This window comes from Heliangelus exortis, chromosome 1 (assembly GCF_036169615.1).
Source record: "Heliangelus exortis chromosome 1, bHelExo1.hap1, whole genome shotgun sequence".
In the NCBI taxonomy this organism is placed as follows: Eukaryota; Metazoa; Chordata; class Aves; order Apodiformes; family Trochilidae; genus Heliangelus; species Heliangelus exortis.
Genome location: NC_092422.1, coordinates 136,225,615 through 136,232,606, shown reverse-complemented (window position 1 = coordinate 136,232,606; position 6,992 = coordinate 136,225,615). Strand labels below are relative to the sequence as shown.

Sequence of the window (6,992 nt, the reverse complement as noted above, 5' to 3'; positions counted from 1 at the left end):
AAGTTGAGTGGAGGCAAAGTAACTGCCAGTTTCCACCGCTAATCCTAGCAGGGAAACCCAGATGCTTCTCTCTCTCTCTCTCGATCTACTAATGATCTACTAATTTGTGCTAGATCAGCTTAGTTACAATTCATACAGCTTGTCGTCCTTTCCATTAGTGTGTGCTGCGCTTGTTTATTCTGATGAACCACGAATGATGCTGAGTGTTTTACCACACTGTAGCAGTTAAAAATGATAGCGGTCTTTGCAGGGAACTGTGCTGAAGAACTCGGTGTAGCTGAGTGATGCTTAGCACTCGGGTCCAGTTTCACAGAGGCTCGTTACAAACCTGAGGCAGGCGTAAGGAATACACTGTGAGACAGTGCTAAGTATGAGGTGTTCTGGAACCTCCTGACTCTGCTAATTGAGTAACTATTTATTAACATACCCGATTTATAAATAACATTTCATGAGCTATCTGAAAATAGCATGTTTCTGTGAAGCAAGAGCAGTTTCGGGGAATGCAGCAGCCCCTTGGCACTGCCATGGAGCACTTGCTGCACTTCGGTTGTAAGAATGGGCTTGGAGCCGAGAGCAATCGGTGTCAGCTACCGGGGGGAAGCAGGGCTGGGTGGGCACGGAGTGGAGTATTCCCAATAAGTCAAAATACAGTACAGACCCTTGTAAACTAAATTGTTCAGGGCAGATCATGTACATTCCCCTTGAAGGGGCTCTTAGCAGGTAGAACCAGGGAAGGGCTGGCTTTGTGCACGCCGAGTGCGTTCTCCATCGGGTGTCCAGGCAAATTGTTGCAGTATGGGGGAGTTGCCTAATTAATCTGTTCCTCCAGGGGCAATTTGAGAGGTGAGCGAACCTGCGTGTAACACCACTGCCCGTGCTGCATGCGGTATTGGTGCTGGACCTGATCTCTTAGCTCGGGTTGCAGGCTTGAGGTTGTGTTAGGCTGGATAGCAAAAGAATCTTAAACTTTAATAACGGAATGGAAACTAGATGCTTTAATTGCCATCTATATGGAATTGGTTTTGTCTTTGCTATTTAAAGGGGGGAGGGCTTCTGCATAAGAAAAGGATGAAGTGCTGTCCTTTTTGGAAATTCGTGAGACTAACATTTTGAGCAAGATTTCCTCTTCAAGTGCTTAGAATAACCACACAGCTAACACACAGCCTCAAAGGCAGAGTTGTTGTTTGTTCACTGCTTGGCACTGCATTTGTAACAGGGAAGGAATCGTTTATTTTCCCTGGCTGCAAAGGAAGATTATTTCCACTGCATCCCAATACCCTTCCTGGCCCCCAGTTTCCACATTCTTCGCGTTTTGTTTCTATCAGTCGGGGACAAGAGGAAGATGTTAAGTTCTGGGTGGAGTGGATCCTCCAAACCCAGTGTTTCCAAAGAGGCTACAGGGCTCTCTTGCCAAGCGATGCTGAGGCTGAGGTAGAGCTGTGCTCTGGCTGCTGGAGCCATCCGCCCCTGGCTTGCCCAGCAGGAGGTTGCTGGTTGCACTCTGTCCTCCTCCAGAAGGGAAAAAAAAAAATTTACTCTGCTGGCTGTTAAAGGCTCGACAGAAATGAATTTCTAAAAGAATGGAAATGAATGTTGCTTGTTAAGATTTTGTCAAAATTTAGTGCGTTCACTTAGGGTGCTTGAGAAAGCTGACTGACATGTGGTTTGCAGGATCTTGCTAAAGGAGGGAGGTGGGGACCAAACTATTCTTGTCTCATTTTTAATTTTTTTGTTGTTGTTGTTTGATTTTTTTTTTTTTTTTTTTTTTTATATTTTTAATTGTGCTAGTTTGGTCAAACCCAAGGTATTTGAACAGTAGCATGATTCTTTATACCTGCCTGGTGGCTGTGCTTACGTTGCATGGAATTTTCATTTAGAAAGGCTTGTTTTGAGTCTTGCCCTACTCATATTAAAAATCTGGGAGATCTCCAAGCTGTATGTACGGAACAGATGTGAGGGGTGGGCTGAAATTTGCATTTACAGATGCAGCAGTCTACAGAAACTTTGTCTCAGTCCCTTTTCTGTCCTTCATGGCTCTGAAAGTAAGAGGAAGGACTCATGATGCCCTGTGGACTCTTCATTAAGCTGAAATTCTACATATATGCTATCTATTCTTGAATGATCACAATTAAAAAAATTTATCACCTGTCTGTCAGAAATCTTAAGCAGACATTGCTGAAATTTACAAAAGGTACTTCAGTGTTCCTCACACATTGGAAATCTTAAATGACAGTCCTCATTCCAGTTGACTAATGCTCTAGAGCCAAACAGTGAAAAGAGCTCAAGTATTTCACGTTATTCACACTGGAACTGTCAGTTCCAGTCAGTGTGAATGATCGGAGGAAAATAACAGTTGCCTGTGATTCTGGAACTATTAAGCAAAACTTAAAATATTCTGAGAACTGGTGCATTGTTTTGTGTGGGTTAACATCAGAAAGGGAAAAAAGAGGCCTGCTGTTGAATGGGCTGGTGAATTAAATAATGTTTGCTTTGTGTCTTTGAACTTCTCTCACCTTTTCTCCTGACTTCAATAAAGTTTTAAAACTAGTCTGTTCCTAAACATTCCTATTTTACACAGGTAACTGTTAGGTGACAGGTCTAGCAAAAGTCCTCATCTGCACAGGAGCTGAAATAGTGGGCAATGGTTTAGCTTAGTCCTTAGGAAAAACTTATTCATGCTGTCTTCTCCATGCTGTTAATTTGACATGTTTACCTACAGCTGTTGTCTTCTCCAAGAAGTGATTCAGTATACTTCTTTCTAAAGAAGGTGGCTTTTTGGACTTGGGATATACTACTTTTTGGCATCTTCCATATAAAATGTTAAGATGAGCAGTGGTGGAAAGAAAAATAAACAAAAAAACCCCCCAAAACCCCTCAAACAAACAAATAAATAATAATAAAAAACCTCTGCCAGTTCTGTAATTCATTCAGGATTTCATATTTGAACTGAGTGCTTTCTGTCTTACACCTTGTCTTCACTAACAGAAGTGAAGTGAATCATTTATTCCCTCAGTAGCAGTTAAGTTACTCCTTGGTTCCAGTGGTTTTGCAAAAATACTTCTCCACTGTTGAAGCAGAAGGTACAATCCTTGGTGCTGTCTCCCTCTCCCTTTTTCTTGTCTGTCAAATCCCCATTTAGACAGATTTTCAGCCCAGAAAGAACCGGGTGGTGGAGGTTTGATGTAGTCAGCAGCACAGCAGAGTTAGCCTGAAGGTGCACAGTGTTAGGAGATGGTGAGAATGAAGCCTTGTGAAACCCCCCAGTGCCAAGGTTTAAAGACTCTTAACCAGAAATCAGCCTCCTGGTGGTGGAGTGAAGGCCCTGCCTGCTCCTGCTCTTTGAGTTTGGGATGGAGGATGCTGCCAAGGCAGAGGCTGGTGAAGGAATTGCCTCAGGTAATGGCTCACCAGGGACAAAAGACTGGGCAAAAAAAGGATAAGATGGTGGCAGATTGAGGCCAGGTGGCCATGACAGAGACTCAAGAGGATGACACTGAGCAGAGAAGAACAGGAGTTGCCTGGTCTTCCTTGAAGAAGGTGGAGGGTAGTGTTCACTAGGAAAATGCTTGGCTCCATGGGAAGGGCACAAGGGTGTCCCCTCCAGCAGCTGAGGGGCTCTGGTGGCCCTCGGGGAGGCGAGCTGAGGGAAATAGGGGAACTCGGCTCCATCAAAGGGAACTCAGCTCTTCCACCAGAAAAGACATAAATACCCAATTTGTGCACAGGCTCATCATACTGGTACTCTGGTTGGAAAAAAAGGGGGAAAAAGATAAATGTAGAAGTTCAGGCTGTGTTCAGCTGCTGGCTGCAGAAGGGATGACCCACCAGCTTTCCTGCTGAGGCTGCTAACCAGGGATGGCTTGGGCACATACATGCCTAAGAAGTAAATGGACTCTTCAGCACTGGTTCAGTATCCTGTGTAGATTCTCAGTGTATAGTATAAGGTTACCAGTGGCTTCGAATTAAAGTCTTAAGAGACTGTGAGCTTGGGTTAAATGTAAATATACAGCCAAACAGAGAATGAATTCAATAATTCACTGCCAACCTTCTGATCTATCTAGTTGCTTACAGCTGATCTTTCTGTTTTTTCAGCTGTACCAGTGGCATGAGTCTCTTCAAGGACAGGGAGCTTAAAAAAACCAAAAACAACCTGGGGAAGAAAAAAGACCTTGTATTTTATTTGTTCTTGATTTAATGGTATATTGCAGTTTGACATCACAGGGTAATATCGTGGAGCTATAATGTGTCAGGTTAAATACACAGTGCATAAGTATTTTCTTTACTCTGTACATCTATACTAGGGCAATATCACAATGTTTAAGATTGTGCCAGTATTTCTCCCATACAGCTTAGGCTAATATTTCTAGCCCAGCTATAGCAATCACTCTCCATACTGATACTGTGATACCTGCCATTAAATTGATGTAGTACTGGTGTAGCCACAGCAGCTGAAGTAGAGTTTTTGAAGAGAGCCAGTTGCTTTTATTAGACAAGTTTTGTTATGTTTGGAATATATGCTTGTTTTTCTAGGCATATAAGGTTTTCAGCTGACCCAAAGCAGATACCTTGCTGCCATTTCACATCTGGGAGAGGGTGCCTGTGCCTCAAAGCTTGTTTTTGTTTTCCTAGCTCCAGGTGCACAGAAATCCTCTCCCTCCCTCTGCACCACCACCGTGAATGTAAATTTCATAGCAGGTGTCTGATGTTTTTTGGTTGTAATTTGGCCAGGATCCAGAGAATGGGCTGGGAGAAGCTCCTTGCCCAGGGAAGGAGGGGATAGATCCAGATGGGGGTCCCTGTGGCCATGCTGCTTGTCCCCAGGGCCAGAGGTGGGGATCTGCCCAGGAGGAGAGGAGTGTATAAAATGGGCTGGACTTCTGCCTGGTCACAATGTTGTCCCTCTCCTTAATACTCAAGAAAAATCAGTATTGACTTGGGGGAAGAGTTTACTAAAAGGTCTAGGCAGATTCTCCTGGAAGACTTGGCTGATGTGAATGCAGTCATACCCATGCTTGCTGCTTGCTTCAGTGGTGTTTTGTCTCTATTTAACAATTACCAATTCCTGGGGGTTTCCTTTCATCTCACATCCTATTTCTCTTGTGCTAATGTCAGCCTTAATTTTCTTTTGTTTTATTTTACCTGAAAGGCTCAGCTATGGACCAACCTTCTTCCTCACAGGAGCATCCTTGTCAATACTCTTTAGAGTCCATGAAAGTAAAGTGCTCTAGCAGCTGCTGGTTAGCTAAAGGCATTTCTCTGCATTTACTTGCTCTTTATGACTGCTTTTCTGGGATTTCTCGTTTATTATCTCTAAGATTTAAAGAAAGAAAAAAAAATAATAAAAAAGAGAGACTGTTATTTCTTCACTCACTATGCTTGGGTGTTTTTAAAGATTTCCCTCTGTAGAAATTAAAATGGCGCTTCCTTCATGGTCTTCAGCTCAAGCTGGAAGGTTACCAAACTTACTTCAGAGTTGGTGGAAAACTCCTGTACTCAGTTTGAAATATTGCATTGCTTTTGCTGAGATAATGCTTCAGAATAATTTTTAAGACAAACTCTCTTTTGTTCAAAATCTGGGTAGAATGGCACCTGTTTTTTCAGTTTGTAAATTGGTATAATATGTTTTTTTTTAATATAATTTTATTTTTATTTTTGTTTTCGTTTTATTATTTTTTTGTTCCAAGTCTGTTTGCAGAGACAAATCTAGAACCACACGAGTGATGCTTTTGTTATTCTTAACACAGCAACAATCATCAAACCATGCTTTCTAGGATTTCATTAGAAATTTCTGCCCTGGCATCTTTGCTGCTTCTAAGGTGCTGCTGCTTCCTGTTTAATTGTCATTTCTGTTTTCTTTCCCTAACCCTACTGGAAAGCAAGGACCTGGTTTGAATGCCAACACTTAACCAGTGCTCTTGGAAGTGACTGTTGTGCTCAAAGGGATTTCTATAGCTTGGGAATTGATACGGCCTCCCTCTTCTCCCCCATCCCTGTTAGAGCAAACCATGTAACTAACCATCTAAGCCTTATTGTCCATTTAATTCTGAGGCACTGTGCTGTACTATTAAAAGATAATCCAGCACAAAGTGCTTCTGCATCATGGTGGAAACCTTGCTCTGCTTATGCTGGCTGTTGCATGGACAGTGCTGCAAAGGCTTCTTATTTTCTTTTTATGGCTACAGGTTTTTCATTAATCTTTAAGCTGTTTCCACACAGATCATTTAAGCATTATTGCCACCGATGCAGCTGCACCATTTTTTGGAATGCAAGTGTTCATTTTCCTGGCATGCAGTAGATGCATCTGTGGAGTTTGTAAGGAGATTCCACCGTGCACTGAAATCAGGCATCAGTTTGCATAAAGTTTGTCATTTGTGTTGCACAATTCCAAAAGGAAGGGAAGATTACAGGAAACTTAATCCATCATTGTATGTTAGATTAATTTGTATAAATCTGCATGGGAGCCTTCCTCTATAAAAACTGTGGGGGTTTTATGAGGTGTAGGATGCTCTGAGACTTTCCATTAAGTGTTATTCACTATAACAAATTACCATTATTATCATGTTCTTTCTATTTCATACCATGTTGTGGGTTTTGTTAGTCTTTTGAAAATAATAAAACAGATTAAACTAAACAAGAGCTGCCCAGGGATAATAAGGAAGTCTATAAAAAGAGAAACTCTCCAATTATGGTTTACAATATTATTAAATCGTAAGAGGCCTTAAAAAAGGTTGAATGAGTCTTCGTCTGTACAAGTGGATAAAAAGCACTATGTTAGAGCCCAGGGGTGCTGGTGATTATATGCTGTGACTGGGTATGTGTTAGATTTGTCTGCAAGCCCATATTCTTACAACACAGACCCTTTTGGTTCTGGATGTGCTGAGCCCCCCTTGATTTCCAGGCCCAGTATGGGGAATTGCTTACCCAAGGAGAAGTGTCCCTGCCTGAGGTGTGTCTACAGGAGCTGTGGCTTAAGGGTAATGGTTAACAGGGGG

At 42.2% G+C, this 6,992-nt stretch overlaps 1 protein-coding gene across 1 annotated transcript in view; it reads left to right on the top strand.

Moving 5' to 3' along the window:
* TMTC1 (transmembrane O-mannosyltransferase targeting cadherins 1) overlaps nt 1-6,992 on the top strand; it is a 144,518-nt gene that overhangs the window by 1,249 nt on the left and 136,277 nt on the right. The gene's annotated exons all lie outside the window — the stretch shown is intronic.